General features: G+C 48.1%; 1 protein-coding gene and 1 pseudogene across 3 annotated transcripts in view; both read left to right on the forward strand.

The window, feature by feature from the left end:
- GSG1L (GSG1 like) overlaps positions 1–23,710 on the forward strand; it is a 182,881-nt gene that overhangs the window by 27,051 nt on the left and 132,120 nt on the right. The window lies entirely within an intron of this gene.
- LOC120620682 (uncharacterized) lies at positions 10,429–10,544 on the forward strand (annotated as a pseudogene).

Raw genomic sequence — 23,710 nt, forward strand, 5'->3', positions numbered from 1 at the left:
TTCATTTCACCGTAACTATACCAGCTCTACGTGTTATCATTCGTTTTTATTATTAATTTTGTAATTTTGTAATTTTCCAAAGCAAACGTGTCCTGTAGTGAATCTGAAGACATTGTATGGCTGCTCATATTTGGATTCTAGGAGCTTTCTTGCTTGTTTTAGTGGCTTTACCTAAATCTGGGGTGAGAATCAGAGTCTGACGGAGACCCAAATTAAGAAGAAAAACCTTTCTGGTTTTCTGGTCACATTCATACATCTCCAGCCATTTTTACCCTGAAAGTCAGGGGTGCTCACTGGAGAGGAACCTGCCTGCAAACAGCCAGAGCTGTTTCTCCTTTTCCTGTGTCTCCTGAATACCCAAGAGACGTCGCTCCCGCTGATCTTGCTATAATGAATTCTAGATGCTTTTTCATTGTAAGTCCCAGTTTTCTCTACTTCCAGATTATTTTCCTTTCCAGTGGGGTCATAATTCCTGTCAAAGCTCAAGAAGCCCCAGGACACCCTTTCCCCCTCCGGTGTCAAGGCCGGTGACAGGGACATGCGCGCCTCCCAAGGAGTGGCTGCTCCTTGGAAACCGGCTCGGAGTGCGCCTTCTGTCGGACGGAAAGCGAATCTTGTACTTACGTGAACATTTACATAAGGCGGCGTTAGCTAATTCATGGGGCAGCTATTGATGGAGCGCCAGCCGCGTGTGGGCGAGGGGAGCGGGCAGGACTGAGCTTCTCTCTCAGGCCTCATCAGCTTGCCACCAAGAGTCTGGGATCTTAAAGTAGGCAGGAAATTAGGGTCAGGCCTCTTATAAATGGACAAATGGACACGCCCATTTATAACCTAAAGGGGCCTCAAGCTCTTGGACACCTTACTTTGGGCAAGTTAATGGATGAGCTCAAGTAATAATGCTCAGAGTTTCAGCCTGGCATGGGTGCAGTTTTCACAAAGGGCCCAGGCAGAAATCCATCCCATCCCATCCATCCCATCCATCCCATCCCATCCCATCCCTCCCATCCCATCCCATTTCTTCCTCAGGTCCTGAGTTCCTGGTATAGGCATTGGGATACAAAAATGAATAAAGCAACTTTCTTGGTTACAAGTAACATAATCTAACTCATGTTGGCTTAAGCAAAAAGACGAATTTTTATCCTCTTACATGACTGTAAAGGTAGCATAGCTTCAGGCTCGGTTAGATCCAGGTGCTCATATAATGACTTCAGGATTCAGTATCTTTTTTTCCACCTCCCTTTGTCTCTCCTGCTGTTTCCAGTTGTATTTTTTTCCCCTTTCTAGCTCTCAGGGTTCTGCTTCCTTTGCTGGCTTCACTCAGTGGCAGCTCTCTTCATGTGGAAGCCCCCCGACAGCCCCTTGTTTACATCCTGCCTGTTCAGCACCAGTAAGCCTCACGGGGAGGGCTCATTAGCCATTCCTAAGCCTGCTATTGTGAGGCACGTGGCTCCGATGGCCAGGCCTGGGTCATTTGAGCTCGAGGTGGGGTCAGTCTCAACAAAACCTCTCAGAAAGAGAGTGTTGTTCTCTAAAAGAGAGTCAAGATGCTGCTACCAGAGTCAAGAGCATGGACGCCAGGCGGGCAGCGCCAGAGATAAACCCCTCGCCTCACTTTTCTTCAAAGAGCTTCTTCTTGCCTGTGTCTTTCACAAGCAGTTTTCTTCTGAGACGGTCCCCATTTAGTCCTCCTGAAAAATTCCTTCTTCCTCTTCCTTCTAGGTTCTGTGAGGTTCCCGCCTTCGGTGACGCAGCGTGCCTGCCATGCTCTGTTCTCTGTCTCCACAGCTCACAGAGACGTGTGAAGTCATCTCTGTGCCCGCACTTTGTCATAATTACCTGTTTACTGGTGAATGCATGGTAAACACGAGGGCAGGCGAGCCCTGGTATTGGGGGTTGTGTGCTTGGCGAGCCACTCTGAGAGGTCCAGTGGTCTTCTACATGTCCTTCTAGCTTTAACTAAATGCCAGCACTATCAACGCCTCTTTGATAAAGCTTCCTTGACCCCTTGTAGCCATGATTATCCACCCCTCCTTTATGCTCCCATTAGTGAGGTTGGAAAGAGGGGCTGCAAATTAGACTACACCATATTAATACCCGTTGATGGAGAAATTATTTCCTGGCCCCCACCTTCGTCTCAAGGAAGTCCTGCGAGACTGAGGGTGAAGCGGACAAACTTTGAGACCGACCCATCACAGTAGGCCGCCAGAACACTCTCATTCCCAACTATTTGTGAAAAATCTATCTTTGTTGTACTGAATGGCACAAAGGATGCCTTCTGGGGATCTTTCCCCTTGACCAGCCTCACCTGGACCCAGGTGCTTCCCGGGTCTGGGAATATAGCCGGTGTAGGCGAATGGGGAGAATGTGGATTCTTCCAGAGGGTAGACTCTGGAAGTTGTTTTAAAAGTAAAAGTTTTTTGAACTTTTTTCCCTACGACCCACATTCTCTACCAAATTCTTCCTCAGGATAGCACAACCAATCTCTCTCTCTCTCTCTCTCTCTCTCTCTCTCACACACACACACACACACAATCCATCCTTGTGGTCTGAGAGTAGCTGGGATCCAGTACTGGAGTAAGATTCTGACCTAGCCAAGAGTTTCATCTTAAACTGCATTTGAATTTCATCACCCATCCATCCTCCATCCATTTGTTCATTCATTACTTATCTATCACTCCCTCATCCATCATCCATCCATTTATCTATCTGTCTTTCACCCACCCACTACACATCCATCACCCATCAATTCTTTATCCATCAGCCATCTGTCCATCACCACTCATCCATTTATCCATCCACAATCCGTCTATCCATCATCCATCGATCCGCTTGTCCATGTATGCATCCAGTATTCATTTACCCATCATCCATAATCCATCCATGTAGCAAATATTTGCTGATGCCTCTGCTGTGCCAGGCACTGCTTTAGGCAGTGTGCTCTCCAGGTGGATAAGAAGACCCCTGGCCTGGAAGAGCAGGACATAGTGAGAAAACTATAAAAACAAATATAATTTCACTTCTTCCTAGAGGACATACAAATGGCCAACAAATATATGAAAAGATGCTCAACATCACTAGCTATTAGGGAAATGCAAATCAAAACCACAATGAGATACCATCTCACACCTGTTACCATAACTATAATCAACAGGACAAGTAATAACAAATGTTGGAGAGGATGCGGAGAAAAAGGAACCCTCATACACTGCTGGTGGGACTGCGAATTGGTACAGCCACTATGGAAAACAGTATGGAGGTTCCTCGAAAAACTGAGAATTGATCTACCATGTGATCCGGCAATCCCTATACTGGGTATTTACCCCAAAGACTTGAAAACTCATATCTGAAAAGATATTTGCACACCTGTGTTCATAGCAGCATTATTCACAGTGGCCAAGACAGAAGCAACTGAAGTGTCCTACGATGGATGATTGGCTAAAGAAGCCGTGGTACATATATACAATGGAATATTACTCAATCATAAGAAGAGATGAAATACTGCCATTTGTGACATGGATAGACTGTGAGATAATCATGCTAAGTGAAATAAGCCAGACAGAAAAAGTTGAAAATCACATGATATCACTTAAATGTGGGATATAAACCTAAAAGCAACAAATGAGCAGGACAAACAAACAGAGACTCATGGGCATGGACTATAGACTAGTGGTTACTAGTGGGGTAGGGGAGGTAGACGGGGTAAAGGGGGTCAAATATAGGGTTTAGCGGGAGGGTGAAGTGGGTAAAGGGGATCAAATATATGATAGCTGAAGGAAACTGGACTTTGGGTGATAATCACATAATAGAATATACAGATGTCAAATTATAATGTGCACCTGAAACTTATGTAATTGTATTAACCAATGTTACCCCAATAAACTTAATTTAAAAAAGAAACAAAAAAAACACAAAGATAATTCAAAGAGAGACAAGTGATCCCATCTCACCCTAGTGTCAGCCATTTACTTTATGCTGATGGTCCCCACTTATAGATAATATACCCAGAATAAGGAAAATGGCAATGGTTCGCATTTGTTCAGTTCTTCACACAGTGCTTTCTCATGCATGGCCTCATTTGCTTCTTAGGACCATTCTTTGGAGGGTAGGTATTATTATCTCTATTTCTCAGACGAGGAACAGGCCCAGAAAGGTCAGGGAACTGCCTAAGAGTTCTCCTTGCCTTGGACATGGCAGAGAAGAAAGTCAGACACAGGCCTTTGGCTCCTGATTACGTGCTGTGAGGCAAGACGCTTTCTGCAGCTTCACTCACCATGGGTTGAGAGTCTGTCCATCAGCTGATGCAGGCTGTGTGACATCTGGTGGTGTTATAGATGGCTGCTGGTCCCCCAGTGCCCTGCCATTCATCACCCTCTGAAACTTACCTGGGCAGGAATTAGAGCCTGGCTGACTGTTGGTCACCTCTGCAGATTCCAAGAGCTCCCTGAAGCCGAGGTCTCTCTTCTCTAACCACTGCCATAGCATCTCTAGAGAGAGGGAATTCCTATATTTGCTGGGGCGTGTAGCATAGAAGTTAAGCATAGGGCCTATTAGATCCCCTCTAGAAAGTATGGTCTGCTTGGAGCCCAGGGTCGGCTCTCTGTTCAAGTGCTAGAGAGGCATTAAAGACATATCGGCACCGAGCTGAGACTTTCTCCTTGGTATTAATAGAAGGACAGGGGAAGCGTTAAAAAGGAAATAATTTTCTTTCTCTGAGAGTTAAAAGCTTAGGCTCTGAAGCAAAACTACTCAGGGTTTAAATTCTTGGGCATGAACTCTTCTTAATATTACTCTTATCATGACTGTGGACAGATTTTGAAGGCCACTAACGGAATAAGGTGGTGGTAAAGCGTTTATACTCTGGAATCATACAGGTCCATTCCAGTCTCGGCTTTGTCATCTGTTACCTTTGCAAGTGACTTATGTTCTGTGAGCCTCAGTTTACTCACCTGCAGGATCAGGATGAAAATAACAAAAAATAATCAACACTAGGGAGCATTTGCTACGTGCCTGGCACTGTTGCAGGCAGTCCACATGTGATAGCTCGTTTGGCATTCACAGCCTGTGAGGTGGGGGCTGCCATCATCCCCATTGCACGGATGAGGAGACTGAGATAGTCAAAAGCATGTACCTTGCCCGCAGCCCCACAGCCAGCAATTGGTGAAGGTGGGATTTAAGCCTAGGCTCTCTGGCTCCCGAGTTCCTCATGTCTTATTTGGAAAGATCACTAAGATGACACGTGCACATCGGCTGAATGCCTGGCACATAGTAGTAGTAGGGCAAAATAAACAGAGGTGATAACTGCTGCCGATGGCATTAGTTGAGGGCTGAACACCGGGCTGGCCTTGGACCTGGAGTGCCATGTTTGTCTGATTAGTTTCTTTCGCAATGACCCTGGAATAGAAGTGTGGTCCCGTAGTGCAGGTCATCCAGCCAGACCGAAGGGCTCTAAGCGATTCTTCTTTTCCTAGCGAGCGAGCGTTCTTCCCTGAGCTCATTATCTTCCATCCAGTGCCTGACATGGCATTTCTCTGCCTTGGCCGTGGGTCGCATTTTACTCCTGTTGTAGTCCCTGGGGCCATCAGGATGACAGGCACGTCATGCCCGACTGTCGGCCCTCTCTGTCCTAACTCATTGTTCTCTGACTTCAGACCTTGCTGGTCCTAATTATCAAAGGACAGGCGGGGATGGGAGTTCCCACTCTTTCATAGGGTCCTTGGCCAAGGCCTGGCCGTCTCTCATTCATTTATTCATTAATTTATCAGACATACAGAAAGCCGATTATTTCCAGTTGCTGGAGGTGGGGTGGCTATAAGGATGATCTAGCCTGGGCCGGGGTTGGAGGCCTTGGGGAAGCAGGGGACGTTTTCAGGTCCTTGTTTATGCACCTGAAGAGCTGTACTCCGCAGCCCTGGGCTCTGTCTAGTCAATATCTCATTTAACCCTCATTATAGCACGGTGAGGTAAGTGCATCCTGTTTCCACGGTCAAGGAAACGGAATCTTCTAGAGCTTCAGGTCACCCAGCCAGCAAGTATGGGAGGCAGTTCATTCCCAGGCTTCTCTGACTGCACACGCTGCCCTCTCTTTGCCACGCTTCACCATCTCCTGCCAGCAGCCACTTAGGCCTCCCTTCTGATGGGCTCTTAGCTGATTTTCCAATAATTCTCCCCTGCAGTTGTGGGGCCTGTTATTATTCATTATTGTGTTTCATAGTTTCCTAGATTGTTTTATTTTTCACTCCCGTGGCTCGTTGCTTGGAAGCAGCTGAGAACCTTGCGTGCCCTCGCTCGAAACATCGTGTTAGATGCAAGTTTATCTAATTTACATCAGAGTCAGCAGCAGCACCTTGTCGATTCCATTTCGAGCTCACCTCCTCCCTGACGATTTCCATGCAGGTGATGGTCTACCTGCAGCCCCTGGGCGAGCCTCCACACGTATCACAGTTGCCTTCAGGCCTTCAGTAGGGGTATCTATGGCATATCTCAAGAGCACCTGTTCTTTAAGGAGCAATACTCCAAATCTCAGCAAGAGCTGGAGTTTGGAGGCAAAAGATCTGAATTCAAGTCCTTTTGCTGCTTCTTCCTTGTCGTGTGGTCTCAGGCAGATTGCTTAAGCTCCCTGGGCTTCTGTTCGTTCATCTGTGAAATGCGCAGTAATGAGGCACTGTTTTGCTAAGATGGCAAAAAAGGGGAACACTTTGATGATATCACGAGTGGGTAAGGATGCGGGAACATGGGGATCTTCACATAATGCTGGTGGTACAACGCCCATGGACAACTTTATGGCAACGTTTATTAAAACTCTAAATGTTTATACCCTTTGCCACAGCAATTCCAACTGCTGGGGACACACCTAGAGAAACGCACGCGTACAAAAAGGTGTTCAAATTACAAACAAGTTGTCTTGTTCAAATTACAGACAAAATGTTCATCAGTGGGGATGGCTAAGTAAATTCCTGAATATTTGCTCTATAGAATACACGGTAGCTGTTAAAAAGAATAAAGTAAATCTATAGGTGACAAGTGGATGGACTTATTGGTGAGGGAACAAAAGCCGTGATTAGAAAGATAGAATGGTAAATTTGTTATAACAAAAACAGAGAACACGTGTTTTCTTAAACAAAGCCTTTTACAGTTGTGAGTTATACTTTTAGAAAAAGGAGACGCTCTGCTTCATGACTTATCAGAAAGCTGACCTCATGTAATGCCTCCGAGGTGAAAACATTGTCTCCACCCTGGAACCCCTCGTACCCCCACCTTTATCCTGAGCAGTACGCACTGTGCTGGTGTTCATGGTGGGCACTGCCTTAATTTGCTTGATGATTTTGCCACCTAAGCCTATAACCCTAAACCATAGTATAATTTTGCCAATTTTTTTTTGTACTTACCTTAAAGGAGTCACACAATGTATTTTGTTGTGACTGGTGTTTTGCTTAACACTATTTTGTGAGATTTAACCCCATAATTGCTCTGCTTTATGTTTTTTGGGGGACATAAACACGAGTGTAAATGACAACAAAAAGTCTGGACGGGTACCCGCTGCATGACGATGTCAGTTTGGGTGAGGGGCCTGGACGTAGGGGTGGCAGTGCTCTAAGGAGATTTAGGGACCTTGTCTACTATTTGAGTTTTTCTAAAGGAGAAATGTACTGATGCATTACTTGGTTAATTACATTTTAATAGAATATAATGGAGAGAATAATACCAGAGTTTGCCAGAGTTGTTGAGAGAGTAAAATAAGTTAACATAGATAAAACCTGGAGCAGAGAGTAGGCACTCAGTAAAAGGGAGGTGGACACGGGTAACTACAAACTTAGTCTCTTATGGAAGTGGCCAGAGGGGCCGTAGACGCGTGGGCTTCAGAACAGGTGGCCTGTATTTAACTCCTGACTGTATCACTTGCCAATTGTGTGACATTGGGCACATTATTTAACTTCTGTCCCCCTCCCTGAGTTTTTTCACCTGTATTAGTTATCTACTGCTGCCAAGCAAATTACTGCTAAACTTAATGGCTTAAAACAACAATACTTGTTGATTTCTCTTCAAGTTTCTACAAACCAGGATTTTAAGGGCAGTCTGGGGGCGGTTCTGGGTTGGGGTCTCCTGAGGCTGCAGTGGGTTAGGGCTGCTGGAGCATCGGCTTCTGGGCGCAACGCTCACAGGTTGCCAGGCTGGGCTGCCAATGGGTTGCTCTCCACATGTGCCTCGCCACGGCGGGGAGAGGTGGCTTGAGAGTCCTCTCAGCATGGTGGCTGGCCTGCCCCAGAGCAAGCAGTCCGATGACCAAGCCAGAAGTTGCGATGCCTGTTGTTACCTGGCCTTGAAAGTCACACACTGTCGCATCTGCAGTATCCTCTTGGTCACACAGGTCATCGGTAATTTGGTGAGGGGGGCACTGCACGAAGGCATGAAGAGCAGGAGGGGAGGCTCCCCGGGAGTCACGCAGGAGCCAGCTACCACCTCCCATTCGAAACAGGGATAATAGTACCCTCCTCCTAGGGTTTTCGTGGGGATTAAGTGCATTAATCTGTGTAAAAGTACTTAGAATATGGTAAGCTTCAGATGAGCACTAGTTATCATTAATATTTCAGAAATGCTGCCAAATGCATCACCTTCATGCATTTTTCGGGGGTTTATTTCACTTCCTAATTTTGTAATTGTAAGTTGGCTTGCAGGTTTCCTGGAGCGACACACCAGGTAACAATAGTCACGAATAGCTGCACTTTGGAGTAATCGCCAGAGCAGCGTTTGAGCTGCTGCTCAAAGATGGCACCCCACATGGCCATTTTGCATGTCGGCTTCACTGCGTGGACTGAGTCACTGCTGCCTGGCAAGACAGTACAGCTGATTAGAATTTACCTGAGAACAGGCATGGAGTCTCTGACTTCAATCGCTCACCACATCAATGCCCCAGAGTGAATGAAGGCATTGATGTGACGGTAGACTTGTCACTCTCACCATAGAACAGAGAACACTGGACTGTCTTTAGTGCTTTAGTTCAAGGATCCAAAATTCAAGTGCCTACAACACCTGGCAGGTACCCCAAAGTGGGAAATGGTCAAGGGTAAGAAGAACCATGTGAGCGTGATGATAAACAGCAGTGGGCCCTCGGCTTCAGTGTGGGAGAAGCAATAGGGAGCGGTGGGGACTGTGGCAAATAGGACAACAGATGTTTTTTCTCCAGGGTCATTGTTTTTTTAGTGCCAGTCATTGTCTGCAAGAATGTAGGCCAGCGCTGCCTGGATTTCTGCTCCCTCCTCTCAGTGCTTTGCTGCTATGGCCACCACCACAGCCAACCTTTGGACCCTAGATACTCAAGTTTTCCGGTAGTTTTGTAACCGGCGTGGAAAGCGGCTAGTGGCCTGCCCGACTAGCTTCTCCCTTTTCTATAGGCCTCTAGCATTGGGGCCTCATCACATGCCAGGGTTCAGAATGGCCAGATCATGACAGCAGAGAGGATTTGCAAACTGCCTCCATAAATAGCATGCACGTGTTGACAAAGTGAGGCTTATTACTCTGCCAGGTCATGAGCTGAGCACTGGAGATCAAGGGTGATTCAGAGCACACCTTGAGCATCTCCAGGAGAAAATAGATACATCTCCACAGTGCACTTTGGGGCTGTGTGCTATGGACTCCAGGTTCCATGTGAGGTAGGACCTGGGTTATTTGACAGACCCGAGGGCATTTATAGTGGGACAGATGTACTTAACTTGCCTAGAGGTGGAAGTGGGTCGAGATAGGCATTGTGGTTTTCTGCCCAATGGGAATTCTCTCTCCTTCCTTGTCTTTCTTCCTTGTTCATCTGACAGGGAGGCTGACAAAGGCAGATATTTCCCTAGCTTTCCTTGTGGCCAACAGTGGTTAAATGATCCAGTTCTGGCCAGTGAGATGTAAGTGGAACTCTCCTGGGACTTTTTGGGAGATACTTTACCCTCGATGAAAAAATGTCTTTCTCATTACCTTGGATGCTTCCTTACTTCCTACATTTGGAAGTGGTTAGGTGAAGATGGGATGTCTGGAGCGCAGCAGCCATCTTGTGCCTCTAGGAGAATTTAAGAGAATTGTATCATTGAGCCACTAGATCAGCCTTTAACCACCCACATCTAGCCTTCTTGTAGTGAGAGATAATTGAATGCTTTTTTAATTGAAGCCACTGCTAGTTGAATTTTTTGTTTCAGCCAATAGCTGCATTCCTAATGTTACAGGGGGTGTTTGAGCATGTTATCTGAGGGTATGGAGGATTGGCTGCCCCGTAGACATCCACAGGGGCTTGAATTTGCTCTACCTTACCTTTATGCCATTTTATTTTTTGTAATCTCTAAATCTAAAAAAGATAAATTGTGGGATGTGGTTCCATAGTGTAGTGGTTAGTACGTCTGCTTTACATACAGAAGGTCCTGGGTTCACACCCCAGTGGAGCCACGGTCCATGGTCTACGGCCATGCCACCCTGAACAAGCCTGATGTCTGATCTTGGAAGCTAAGCAGGGTCGGGCCTGGTTAGTACTTGGATAAGAGACCACCTAGGAAGACCAGGTGCTGTAGGCATAAATAATAATAAATTAAAAATAAGTAAGTAAGTAAATAAATAAATAAATTGTGAAATATATCACTTATGCAAAAGAGTATTTAAAATATATGCATGTAGTCTAAAGAGTAATAATAAAATACCCATATACGCACCACCTAAGTTGTGGATTAGGACATTACCAAACCTTAGACACTCTCCGTGTGCCCATCTTCCTTGCACCCCCCTTATCTGCAACGCTAACTACCATTCTTAATTTTGATAATCATTTTCTGCTGTTCTTTCTAGTTTGACCACCCATGTGTCTCGAAACAACATGAGGTTTAATTTTGCCCGTCTTTGAATTGTATATAAAGGGAAGTACTATACACATTCTTTTTTAACTTCCTTCTTCTGTCCTATAAGTTCTATGTTACATTTTTGAGTTTTATGCACGTCAATGCATACAATAGAGGTTCTGTCATTTTCACTGCTGTATGGTTTTTATTGTAGGATTAGCTTGCAGTTTCTGTGTTTATCCTACGATGACAGATACTTGGGATGCTTGCTGTTCTTTTGCCACTGCCAACAGGGCTGCTCTGGATGTTCTTTGCCTGCATCTCAGGGCGTACGTAGCGAGAACATGCCTTTGAGTGGAGTTGCTGGGTCGTGGGAATGCACACGCTACCTCTGTGAGGTTTCCAAAGTGGCGGCACCATGTACACTCCCACCAGCAGTGGCTGACAGCTGTGTTGATTACATCTTCACTGACATTTGGTCTTGGGCACGTTCCGTTCTAAATGGCCCTGTGGCCAAGCAGAGTTGACCTCTGACCTTTTTAGGTGCCCTGCCCCATTTGCCATTAATATCAGCATTCAGACTTTAAATGATCACCCCAAAATCACTTTGGGGGTCCTGAAATTAGGCCATTGCCTCACTCATGGCCTTTCTTTTGGGGACCTACTGAATTTGAAGTGCACAATAAGGGGAAAAACTGATTTGACGCTCAGCCATCAAAACCGCACCTGATCGATGTGGCCACATGGCAGCAGGAGCTTTTCTTGAAGGTCAACATCCAATTTCTCTTCCTCGGTTTTCTCTATGTATTTTGAATAATCAACTCCAAAGGTGGAGGCCAATTCCAGGATTCTCAGGTACGCATGCTGCGGGGAGACGAGGTGATTGGGACTGACGTGGGGCCGGCAAGATGGTCTGGAAGGAGGTGAGAAGGCTTCTCTGAGCTCTAGTCACTGACCTGGCCAGGTCTCCTAGCCTCTCTGAACCTCAGTGTCACCTTTGATTAAAACAAGGGTGATAATGTAGAGTTATTATGGGGAAAGGGGCGTATAAGTCATTTAGCACAATGCTAGCATGCAGCAAGAGCTTAATAAATATTAGCAGCAACTATTGATAGTAGTTCTCATTTGAGGAGTGGTGTGTGGTTGAGAAAGTTCCATCATTGCTTTAATGTCATAAGTGCGCGCCTATAAAACCTTGAGATCTGTACAATTGTGCACCAATGAGAACAGAGCCAATGAGAAAAATAGAGTTGGGGCTGATGGCTTGAAATCTAGGGACACTTGTGACCAGATTGCAACGAAATCGATAACAATTCTAACAAACACTTGAGCACATGCAAACTTTCAGGGGCATTTACGCCCAGCCACACAGTCAAGTGCACAGTTCAGCTTTAACACAGAGGCTCCAGCTGCCACTAGAAATGAAGGTCCCAGACAGCACTGGCTTCTGATCGGGGCCATTTTCATCAACACTAGACATACGATTGAAAGTGTAGCCTTTGTCATTAATCCATTGTTTCAGGAGAGGTGGGAAAGCTTATCCATCTCAATGTGCCATGTCCTCACATTGCTTAATCCCATGACAGCAGAGGTCCTTGAAGCCGCTAACCTGGCTACTACTTGTGACAAGGGAAAACACTTCTACAGATTTCCAGTGTTTTTCTTAAGTTCTTCAAATCCTGCTGAGGATATTTCTTTCATTGTGTTCGTTCATTCCTGATCACACCGGTCCCTGACTCACTGTGGTCTGATTTAAAATTTTTGATGAGGCAAAAGTGAAACACATAATAAATTCCATGAGCTACTCAACACTTTATGACAAAATAGGCTTTGTGTTAGTTGATTTTGCCCAACCGTAGGCTAATGTCGGTGTTCTGAGCACGTTCAAGGCAGACGGGCTGAGCTATGATGTCCGGTAGTTCAAGTGTATGAAATGCATTTCTGACTTACAATATTTTCAGTTTACGATGAGTTTATCCCATTGTAATTGAGAAGCATCTGCATTTAAAGATATTAGCGTGCTGGAAATCATATATCAGCACAATTTCCCTGTTATTTCAGCATCCTTTCCCTGTTATTTCAATCATGGACGAGGTAACCTGTGTCAAAGGAACCTGCCCTATTACAGCAAAACAAATTTGCCCTCTTTTTAGAACATCTTCTGATGTTCTAATCTTCTGATGTTCTGATGTTCTAGAATAGGGTTGGCAAACTACAGCCCAGGGCCCAATCCGGCCCACTGCCTTTTCTTTTTCAATTAAGATTTTAATCTTTATGTGTAACATAAAATTTACCTTCTCAATCATTTTTAAGTGCACAGTTCAGTAGGGTTAACTATATTTGCATTATTGTGCCCACTGCCTGTTTTTATAAATAAATTTTGTCGGCACAGCTACGCCCATTTGTTTACATACTGTCTATGGCTGCTGTTTTGCTACCGTGTCAGAGTTAGGTAATTGTGACAGGGATCCTATGGCCCACAAAGCCCACAACGTTCACTATCTGGCTCTTGACAGAAATGTTTTCTGACCCCTATTCCAGAATTGTGAAAACAATCAGTTTCTTAGGTCCATGGCCTCTTCCTGCTCTGAGTTCCCAGAGCCCAGTATCAGTCATGAAAAAGCTCTGCTGCTGTAACAAAGAGGCTCTACAATACAGAGAGCTGCCTCAGTTTCTCCTTTGTGACTGAGGACAGACCAAATCTGAGGAGTCACTAATTGGAGCAGCTGTACTTCATCTGGCCACCTTTTTGTGGGTGGGCTTCCCTTTCTGAGTCACCATCCATCCCTGGTGCCACAGGAGACACAGGACACACAGGATGACACAAGTTATTGCCCAGGCCTTCATTGATTAGCCACGTCCTGGCCTACGAGGTCCCATTTCCCTGCTTCTGGCCCAGGCAGAGAGGGCCACCTTCCTGCCTCTGAAACTTTGGTCTCTGGGGAACCACTGAGCTCAGACCTAACTAATTGGAAAATGATTCCTAAATCTGCCCCCCGATCCTCACTCCAAGTCGCCTCAGTGAAGCCTCCTCCCAAAGCTCACGCAGGTCAGTGTCTAGGTAGGTACCGAGGGTGACTCCTTTCCTGAGAGGGCAGGACGAGCACATTTCCAGTTTGCTTTAGAAACATAAGAAAGTTTTATTCTAATGTAATAGGTATTCGTTGTCAAAAGATAACATAGCCCAACAGGACAAAATGAAAATTAAGAAAATGCCTCCCCTTGTCTTGTGCTTTATCTCTACTGCTCAGTTTAGTCTGCATTTTTCTGGTTGTTTTCTGTCCGTACACAACTGTATTCTTATGCAAAGCATGGCCCTATGGTTCTGCACTCTGCTTTCCTCCCCTGACACTAGGTAGAACTCAGGCATTTCCCCACGTCGCATTCTAACATGCATCTGCCTCATTCTCTTTAATGGCTATTTAATAGTCCCCCAATGGATACACTCCTATTTATTTAGAGTATAGACTTCCTGAAAGCCTAGTGCTAATGCCATCTTCCTCCAGGAAGTCTTCCTTGATTTCTGCAGCACAAAATGGCCACTTCCTGCTCTAAACTCCTAGATCTCTGTCCCATTCTCAGGAGCTACATTAGTCAGAGTAAGGCTATGCTGCTGTAACAGAGATCTTGCATCACAGAGGCTCAAATAATGGAGAAGCTATTTTTCTCTTAGGTAATAGTTCTGATCGGTGGGAGAGCTCTGTCCCTGCCAGTTATTTTAGAACCTCGGTTCCGAGTCATTGCTCTGCCATCCCCTAGGGCACCCTGTTGTTTGCGCTGCTGAAGCAGAGAGAGAGTCTGGAGGAGGCCTGCCTGACGTCTTCAGCCCTGACCTGGGATATCCACTCACAGGCCATTGGTAAGAACTGTGCATGGCTCTGCCTACTGCCCAGGAGGCCTGGGTGTCTTCAGGATCTTGGAAGAAAGGAAGCAGGTTTTGGTGGACAACAGCTAGTTTTTGCCGTGGGCCTTGATGCCTTCACCTGAAGTTTGGGCTCCATACGTTCACGTTTCCTGTCTTTGGGAGTGGGCAGGCTGAGAGAGAGGGTCCGGGGCTGGTCCATCTTCACGTCTTCCTTCCGTCTCAGGTAGCACCTGGCATGTGGTTGGTGCTTGGCAAGTGCGTGGTAATGTGGTTAGCCATGGGTTCAGAGTTGGTGGTCTCTGACCAGAATCCCTCACTCGTTTGGCAGCTATCAATGTTTACTATGTGCCAAGTACTGATACGGGCCCCACAGACCCAAAGACATGGTAATTCTGCCATCATCGTCATTATCCTTTCAGGTTTCTGGGAAAGGACATTCTCTTCCTGCCTCAGGGCCTTTGCATATACTGTTCCTTCTTCCCGAAAACCCTTCCCCGCAGCTCTCCTCCTCACTTGTCTAGCCAGCCCCTACTTTGTCTCTTCATAAACGCCGCCTCCTCAAAAAAAATTTCTCTAACAGTTCCCTTTCCCGGACTAGGTTGGATCTCCCCATTATTCACACATTGTATTTTTCCTTTGTAAGTTTCATCATAACTGCACTGAAGTAAAAAGATGGCTTTTATATAAGATTTTATTTCAAGCCATTCCCTTACACAAGTTTGTAAGCTTCACGATGACAGGTACCTTTTTGTTTGCTCGGCCCTAGCAGAACACCTGGCACAACAGGCACTTCTGTTTATACTTGTTAAATGTTTAATCGGTATTATTGCCAGTCCACAGATTAGGAAATTGAGGCTCAAAGAGTTTGAATAACTGGCCTAAGACCACACAGCTGGTGAGTTTGGGCACCGAGATTTCAGTCCGTCTGCCTCCAGAGCCCTTGCTTTCATAGCTTGAAGCAATTAGAATATCACGTGATGTGTGCTATAATAGGATATTAATAAGGTATGTTTAAGGGGTGGTGGGAGGGCAGAGGAGGGCGTGACTGACTCAGCCCGGGGGAGTGGATGGCTGCCTGGAGGAGGCAGTGACCTTGAAGACTTAGAAACTGTGGTAGTTTGAGTAGCTATAGCGACTGTGTGGGAGTGTGAAAGATGGAACCAAACGGGGGCCTGGTTGTGAAGGCCTTGCTTTAGGGTGTCAGGAAGTTTAGACTTAGTTGAGCTGATGGAAGCTCTCAGAGATTCATAAGCAGGAAAGCGACATGATCCAGTGGGTTCCCTTGAGCACCTCACCTTGGGTCAGGGCTGCAAACTGGCACTCGCTGACCGAAGAGTCGGCTGGGTTCACTCAGCATCCCACAGTGGGCCTCGTGGCTGACCATATTAGGATTTTAAGCCTGACTGCTGAGGCAAACACCTCAAAGTGACCGTGGTCAGTGAGGTTCCAACTAGACCCTCTGCTTCAAAATCCTTAGACCCTCCAGGAAGGTTTTGGAAATCTGGGGTGTGGGTGGCGGGGAAAGGGTTGGTTCTTTCCTGAGTGGCCCTTTTGGCCTGTACGCAGGGCTGCCATTCATTGTCCTGGGAACCTGTCTCATTGGGAGTCCCCGCACAGGGGCAAGAGAGGCTGGCCAGCAGAGCACCCCCTCAGCCCTGTCCACAGAGGCTCTGGACTTGCTTTGTCTTCCCAGAAAGGGCAGGAGTCGTTTGAACTGGGCTGTGGTCCAGATTTCCTGTCAGAGGCAACTGTGGGCAGTTAGGCCACACATGGATTTTGCAGTCAAGAGTCCACGGAAGCTCTAGATTACCTTCTCCTCGGCCCTGCCGGGGACCAGTTGCCAAGGACTGACTTCCTGGGTAGGGATATTTTCCGCGATGGCCCTTTACTCTGGACGCCAGGCCTCCATGGCCGAGACTCTGTCAAGCAGGAGGGGTATGGCTGGCTCTCCTTTCAGGGGCAAATGCTGACGAATACGCTGGAGGTGGAGAGGGAAGCTTGCTTCCGGGGGGCATGGGGCTCCTGGAGACCGAAGGACCCCATGGACAAGGACTAGCCCTGCGATGGCAGCGCCTCAAGGTCAAATAGCACCTCAAGGTCAAACAGCTCTTCACGATGTGGGGAGGGCTCTCCCGGACAAGCACGAGTCTGGTGTAATTTGTTCTTCCTAAGAGCCTGCTCTCAGCTGGGACCTCTCTGCCTCTCGAGAACCAGGGACAGTCGACAGTTCTCCACAGAGTGGGTGATCTCTGAGATCTAAGCCCTCCCCACCATTTCCAAGTTCCCCAGAGGCCACCTGTGCATTTGGGGTTGCAGTTTCTCACAGCTGACTTCCCTCCTGAGTGGGATTAGCTCCAGGATGAAATGCTGTCCCTTCTCTGGTTTCCATGGTGACAAACTCCTCTCAGAGCACTGGAGACTTAGCTGACTTTACTGAAGACCTGTGGGAGGCTACATCGCACAGCGCAGACCTCCCGCTTCCATCTTGGTTTCCTAGGACATGCTGGACGTCCCTCCCTTGTCATGCAGAACCCCTTCCCTTCGCCCCGAGGCCTTCCCTGTGGGAGCCAACACACAGCCTTACGTGTGCAAAGGTGACAGAGACTCAAACAGCTGTCAAAACATTTTTCTCAACGAAGTCATTTCTGTCCCCCAGGGGAATTTTGGTACCCGCAGCTAGGATAAGACATTTTTTTCACCTGGTCATGCTGCTCCCAGCTGTGAAGAGAGCTGGAGTAAGTCATCACTCCCGTTTTACAGATGAGAAAACTGAGACTCAGAGGTGCCGTGACTCATTCAGGATCACCCAGCTGGGTGAGTCGTGCCCTGGGACCCAGTCCCAGGCCCGCCGACTCCAATCCCAGTGCCCGCTCTGTGGGACCTCTGTCTTTCCAAAGCCTCTTTGCTGAGCATGGTGCCCAGTTTGTGTCCATGGTGAGCCCGCTGGTGTGACCAGGGACCTCAGGTAACAGCAAAGTATTTGTTGACTCATTCAACAAATATATGAAAAAGAAAATGAGCCCACGCTCTGTGCTGGGCCCAGTGGTGACTAAGACAAAGAGAGACCGCCTGCCATTACGGAGCTGAGTCCAGTAGGGACACATGATGAGCACACACACATGTTTGTCCGTTCCTACAGTCAGGTGTGAGCACTGCTGGGGCAATACGGGAGGGTCAAGGAGCGGAGGAGCAGGGGTGGGGAGCTATCTCACAGTGGGAGTCAGGAAGGCCTCTTTGAGGGTGCCAGCCCTGCGGGTATATGGGGGAAGAGGGCAGGCAAGTGCAAAGGTCTGAGCCTGGACAGTGCTGGGGGGTGTGGGGAATGGTGTGGAATTTGGGGTACAGCAAGTGAGGGCAGGGCAGGCCGTAGGAAAGGCACTTCATCTGGGACCCCTGTGCGCGGGCCTGGCCACACGTTGGCACTGCTTGTGGACTCAGATGTACAGCAGAGATTGAGAACCACTGGTCTAGGGCCCTGCAGGCCACTGCGAGGATGTGGGTTTTATTCTAAATGCGACAAGAAGTCTTTGGAGGCCAGGCAAGGAGGCAACACAATCTAATTTACTTTTCTAGGAGATCTCCCTGGTGGCTGGGTTGGAATGGATGGAAGGGAGTGAGAAGGGAGAGGCAGGGAGGCCACAAGAAGGCTGCTGAAGAGGTTCAGGCACGGGACAGCAGTGGCTAATATTAAAATTGGTCTTAGTCAAGGTCCTTGGATGACCACAAGCTTCAAGGCTTACAACAACATGCGTTCTCCTACGGTTCTGGAGGTTAGAAGCCTAAATTCAAGGTGTCCACAGAGCTGTGTCCCTTCTGGAGGTCCCATTTCCTGTCGTTCCCACTTCTAGAGGCTGCCGCGTTCCTTGTCTCCTGGCCCTTCCTCCATCTTCAGAGCAGATCTCTCCAACCTCTGGTTCTGTTGTCACATCTTTTTTTTTGACTTTGACCTTCCTGTCACCCTCTTTAAGGACCTTGTGACTACATTGGACCCACCTAGATAATCCAAGATAACCCTCCCAGCCAAAGATCCTTAATCATATCTCCAAAGTCTCCTTTGCTGTGTAGGGTAACGTATTTTCAGAGTTTGGGTCTAGGACATGGACATCTTTGGGATCATTATTCAGCCGATCAGTCAGGGTGCTCTCTGGAGGGGTGGACAGTCTCTGGGATGGGGTCTGGGGACTCTCTTTCTCCTTGGGGACCCTCAGGTGTCTCCCTGCTTGGGCAAAGATGACCCTTGGCTTTTGTTCTCTACCTTCAGATGCTGTGCCAGCTCCAAAGGCCAGTGTGTTGGTCTCACCCCTGTTCCTGAGCGGTCCTTCAGGTGGGCAGAGGGGTTCTCTGTGGTTAACAGAATTGCCCTCTGCCCTAGGGGCACTGATGTTGTCCTGGTCTCTAACCGGAGGGCTGGGTTGACCAGATCACCCACTCCTATTGGATTGGTGTTTTCAAAATGTATTAGTTTCTTGTGGTTGCTGTAATAAACCACCACACATTTACTGGCTTAACAATGCCGACTTATTATCTTGCAGTTCTGGAAGTCAGGGTGCCATACAGTCTTCACCCACCTAAAATCAAGATGTCGGCAGGCCGTATTCTTTTCTGGAGGCTCTGGCGGGAGAACCTATTTCTGCTAATTCTGATGGTTGGCAGAATTCAGTTCCTCGGGGTTGTAGGAGTGAGGTCCCTGTTTTCTTGCTAGCTGTTCTCAGCTTCCCAAGGTCGCCGTGTTCCTTGGTTTGTGATTCCTCTTCTCTATCTTCAAAGCCAGCAATGGCGCGTCTCTCTGACCCTTCTGTTGTTGCATCTTTCTGTGACCACAGCTGGGAAGGGTTCTCCAATTTAAGGACTTGTCATTACTTTGAATCTACCTGGATAATCCCAGATGATCTCCACATCTCAAGATCTGCAACCTTAATCACATCCGCAAAGTCCCTTCTGTCATTGAAAGTAACATATTTACTGGTTCTGAGTATTAAGGCAAGGACATCTTTGGGGACTCTTTTTCTACCTGCCACACCAGCTGATGGTAATAAAGATCATAACGTAACTCACACTTATTAAGCATTTACTGCATGGCAGACTTCACGTTTAGTAACTCGCCGAATCCTCAGACTGATCCTCTGAGGAAGATTCTGTTATTGTGCATGTTTTATATTGAGGACACTGAGGCACAGAGCAGGTACGTCATGTTTGGGGTTGAATCATGTCTCCCAGAATTCCTATGTTGAAGTCTGAAACCCCTAGTACCTCAGTAGGGGACTGCAGTTGGAGAGAGGGTCTTATAGAGATGATCCAGGTACAATGAGGTCGTTAGGTGGGCCTTAATCCAGTATGACTGCTGTCCTTTTAAAAATGGGGAAATTTGGGGGTACACGTGCATGCAGGGGGGACGCCACGTGAACATGAAGACAGCCATATGTGGGCCAAGGCGAGAGGACAGAATAGCTTCCTCCCCGACTGCTTCAGAAGGAACCAACCCTGCTAACGCTTTGACTTTGGACCTCCAGCCCCCAGAACTGTGTGACGATACCTCTTGGTTATTTTAGCCGCCCGGTCAGTGGGACCAGCAAACTAACCAAGTAACTCGTTATCCAACCCGGGTAGCTGTCCTTCCTGGGCTCTCTGACTGCTTTTCTCCTTGCTTCCACCTCCATTCTTCTCTTTTCTGGTCTCTTTGTCTCTGTCTCACTCCATCCTGATCTTTTCCTCTTTTCATGTTTTTTTCTCACTCACTGTTCCCCATCTCCCCATCGCTGTTCTCTCTGCCTTAGTCCATCTCTTCCCCTCCTTGCCTCTTCCTGGCCCTGCAGATCGAGAGAGGATGCCTCGCCTGCACCCCCCACCCCCCTCCTCCAACTCCCTCCAGCCACCGTTTCTCCCAGAGCACCCTCTGTAATCGCACCGCTGATGGTGAGAGTCCCAGGGTGTTGGCACTGGCTCCTCTTGGGGCCTGGGTGCAACAGCGCTGGGCTGGCAGCTGGCTGGCACTGAGGAGGCTGAGCACAGAGGCTTCCTTATGTGAGAGAGGAGGTCCCTGAGTTGTAAGAGGAGCCGAGCTGAACCCCCATCCCCACTGTACATCCCCCACCCTGGGGACTCTCTCCTTCTCCTTTGACCCTGCTGTGAACACAGGAGTCTCCAGTTAAGTGGCTGTCAGCCTGGCTGCCCCACTGGGCCTGGCTAGCGCTGACACCAGCCGTGGACACCAGCAGCTGTTGTAGCAGCCACCATGACCTTGCCGCATTGACTCATTTTTCTGCTCCTGGTTCCTGGCTTCAGGGTCTTCGGAGCAGCCTTCTTGCCTGCCAGACCTCAATCTTTAGGGTTTGACCTGCCCCCTCTGTTGTCCCTCATTCTGGGGGTCACCTGCTGCTCTGAGTGGGAAACTCTCCACTTCGTAAGCTCCAGGGGACTCTGGTAGTCTGGCCAGCCTCTGGTGTCCTTTAGAGTTGGGGGCGGGGACTGAGATGGAGACAGGGATGCAGGAATTCGGTGAAGGCTGCCGAGAGGGAACTCTGGAGAATGGTGAGCAGTGGGCATTTTGGAGGTGTCTGCCCAGCTCAGTCCCCCTTCTCCAGGACCTTCCCCACCTTCAGTCGTGATCACTACCAGCAGCCATGTTTTCCTGGGCAGACTCGCCCTTCCCTGGCTTTGCCAACTGACCACTAGGGGTTGACACCTGACCTGAGGTTGAGTCAATCAGCTTCTCTCTCCTGGAAACTGAGAGGACCCCACAAGGCAGGGCAGGCTCCATAGGGCTGGATACAGGGCAGGGCCTGGAGGACTTTAGCTGGGTCTATGTTCAGAGAAGCTGAGAAGAGAGATGTGGGAGCCGAGGCAGCCAGAGAGAGACCGCCCTGGCTTTTGATGGCCCCCTTCTCCCTGCCGTTCCTGTGTCTGGGTTCAGCGAGACACTTTTGTATCTTTCTATGTTAACGAGCTTCCACTCCTAAGCTCGTGAGTGGGTTCTGCCTTTTCCAACCACACAGCCTCAAGATAGAGCTTTTTAAAAATGCAAATTAGGTCACACAGTGCTCTGCAGTTTGGATCCCTCCAGTGACTTCCCAGAGCCCCCGGTATAGCTTCTCAGACCTGCCCCAGCCTGGCCTGAGGCTGCATGACCCAGCCCTGCCCAGTCCTCCAGCTTTCCCTCCTGCTGTTCCCTCAGGACCCACTGGCCCCGGGCCCTCTAGCCTCTTTGCTGTCGCTCCAGCCTCCAAGCACATTCCCACCCCAGGACCTTTGCACTTGATTTTCTTCTCCTTGGGATGCTCTCCCCTGGGTCCTTAAATGGCTAGCTCGTCCTCATCAGGTTGCAGCTGGAATGTCCTCTCATCAGAGAGAAGGCCCTGATCACCCCGTCCGAGAAGCCTCGCTCACCCAGGCACCCAATCAGAGTCCCATTCCGCACATCACCATCTGTGGTTTACTTATTTGTTCACTTGTTTACAGTCTGTCTCCTCTGCTGGAACTTCATGTGTCATTCACCATCGACTCTTCAGTGCTTTGAACAGTGCCTGACACACAGTAGGTGCTTAATGAAGATTTGATTGAATGCAAAAAATGGTGAAAGTGTTGCATGTTAGAGCACCTGGAAACCTCCTCTCGTTCTCTCCACCCAGGACCTTCCTCTTACCCATCAGCGGCTCTGACCCCACAGATGATAGTTCTAAAGGTTCCCAGGTGGCGGGTGCAGACCAGGCTACGTGGAGGTGGCGGGTGCAGCTGAGATGGCTCAGTTCCTCCTGGGCTGACCTTAGCTCCCCTCTGAGTTGACGTGCACTCTGTCCTCTGAGACAGTATCTGTTCTTTCTACTACGTGCCTTGGGGATGATCCCCCCAGGAGAGTCCCCTATTTTATTATAGTCCTTCAGGAAGAGATTATGGTTTAGATTCCCCAAGATGGGGGCTTTGGGCTGGGGAAGGGTCTTGTGTCTGAAAACAACCCCTTCCTTCAATAAGCTGGTAAAGGACACTATTTCACGTGAGGGTGACCTGCTTCCGTCTGTCCCTCCATGCTTTGTTTTTAAAAATTCATTGTATTTATTAGCTATGCCATTATACAATATCCCTTGACATATTTCATGCTGTAAAGAGACAGCCCCTGCCATCAAGCTGAACGCCGCAGCTGACAACACTGGGTGTCTCGCGTGCACACGCACATGCTCACCGCTCCCACGAGCACGCTCACTGTTGTCAAGTGCACAGACGTCACAGGCTGGTGGGAGCAGCCCTGGGGATGGAAGATCCAGGCTGTCGCTGGCTGTAGCTCCCCTCTCCTTTCTGGAAAAATGATTGTAAACACCAAATTATCTATGCGAATGGGGAAGAGGCAGCACGAGCAGATGAGTCCAGGGTCCTAGTTGCCTTCCTCCCAAACAGAAGAGGCTGGCCAGCAACTGGTCCTGGTGGGTGGGAGCTCTGCAAACTTTCTTTTCCTTTCTTGTCTGCTGATGGAGGTGCTAATGAGTGCCAACCCACAGAGAGGGGGAAACAAGAAGCCCGAATAATCCACTCCATGAATAATCAGCCCTGAATACTTGAGAATTGACTTGTAATTGCAGTTGGCTGAGCCAGGAGATGCTGACGCTGGAAGAACAGGCAGATGAGAACTGTAGGGTCTGGAAAGAGGGCTCAGGATCTGAGACTGATGTCTGGCCAAGCAACTTGGGGATTAAGGGAATTTTTTTTTTTACTACAGTTTTAAAGCACCAGGGCAGAGGGCTAACAGCATAAGGGAAAGCAGGAGGGGAGGAGACATGTATCCAGGAAGGAGCAATATTTCTGTCCAGACAGTAAACAACTGCCAAATAAACCCCAGAAACGACACTCCGGGAGCGTCTGTGGGAAGCCCAGGGAGATGCTTGTCCCGAAAGAGTTATGGGTTTTGTTCAAGCTTCATCTGATGCTCGCTTAGAAAAATAGATTTTGTTTCCCCTCCCGCAACAGTCCGGAGGGGAAAATCAAGCACATAACATTCTGCCTTGTGTCATCATTTAGACGTTTATGAATAAACTGACAGTGGCAGGAATAAGCGAAT

Source organism: Pteropus medius, unplaced genomic scaffold (genome assembly GCF_902729225.1).
Source record: "Pteropus medius unplaced genomic scaffold, Ma_sr-lr_union100, whole genome shotgun sequence".
Lineage (NCBI taxonomy): Eukaryota > Metazoa > Chordata > Mammalia > Chiroptera > Pteropodidae > Pteropus > Pteropus medius.